At 34.1% G+C, this 1329-nt stretch overlaps 1 protein-coding gene across 4 annotated transcripts in view; it reads left to right on the forward strand.

Annotated features, from left to right (window-relative positions):
- BCL11A (B-cell CLL/lymphoma 11A) overlaps positions 1-1329 on the forward strand; it is a 135809-nt gene that overhangs the window by 120251 nt on the left and 14229 nt on the right. The window lies entirely within an intron of this gene.

The raw sequence follows: 1329 nt of genomic DNA on the forward strand, positions 1-1329 counted from the left end.
ATGAAATGTTAAATGTTATTCCAACAGCTTTTTAAGTGGTTAAAGTGTTAAATGCCTACTATAGATGGTTGAATCTCCTTTTTACTTACCCAATTCAGATTGTCAGACTAAATATGTAATAATAGAGGAACCTGAAGGCACGGAGGAAAACTGCAATGGGTCACTATAGCCAGAACTATAGCTTGCCTGTCTGTCATATTCCCGAATCATTATTTAACACATTGTATAATGAAAATACTCTTAGAAACCTTTCTGTCTTCTTCTTTGAAGTGAGATGAAGAATAAGAAGGTTGTAGATAAGAGAATGCTACTATTGAAATGTTCTTTCCAATACTGTCTGTTTTCAGTTTGGGGTTTTTTATTATTATTATTTTTTATGCTTCACATTGGATGAATACTTGAGATCTAATTTTTTGGCATCTACCTTCTAATCTTGTAAAGAGATTTCCCTACAAGTAGTTTATATTGAGTGAGTTCATAAATGCATCGTAAAGTAAATTACAGGTCAGGCCAGGGGTACATTATGCAGTCAAATACCATAGTAAGCTTTCCTTGTTTTGGAAGCCTGGTATATTTTTGTTTCTCAGCAAACCTCAGGAGCTTTCGTTTTTAAATCACTAAATAGCAACTCTACAAGAACCATCAGGCAGACTGAACATTAATTTTTTGTTCTCATTTTTGCTATAATTTCAATTTTCCAACACGTAGCAAAAATACGTACTGTGGTGAAACTGGATTATTCTTAAAATTACAATAATCAATAAAAATATTACTGTATTTGCCTCTGTCATATTTCACATTGTTCTGTGCCTCCAATCCTCAAAAGTTTTTCATTTCTCTTGTTTTGCAGTGTGTTAGATGTGACTGCTTTCTTGTGTCATTATTAGTTAGCTTTTTGTTTAGTTATTAGTTGGTTGCTTTTTTATAATGTCCATGTTATCTTTGAAAATAAATTATCATGAAATAGAGTTAGCTAGCTACTTGCCAAAGTGGCATTTACCATCCTCAGATTCTTTTCAGAGTGAGAGAAATAATGTGACTCCAATAGGGCATGTGTCCAGGCTTCTTGGATACTGTCCAGATATTTGACTAGCTGAACTGCATCTTTCTATTTCTTCCCTCCACCCCCCTCCCCCGCAATTGAAGCTGAATCCCTGCTCAGGGCATGAGATGTTGTCTAATTTTGTACACATTGTTAGTCTCTCAGAATAATGAAGAGGATGATAATATAACATTTCTCAGCTTGCTAGCTATCATTACACTTCAGGCTGCTTCTTTAACCAATGTATATGTTTCTGAAGGACACTTTTGGTAACATTTTTTTTTTTT

The sequence above is a fragment of the Gavialis gangeticus genome, unplaced genomic scaffold (genome assembly GCF_001723915.1).
Source record: "Gavialis gangeticus isolate Ggan-Ray unplaced genomic scaffold, GavGan_comp1, whole genome shotgun sequence".
Classification (NCBI taxonomy): Eukaryota; Metazoa; Chordata; order Crocodylia; family Gavialidae; genus Gavialis; species Gavialis gangeticus.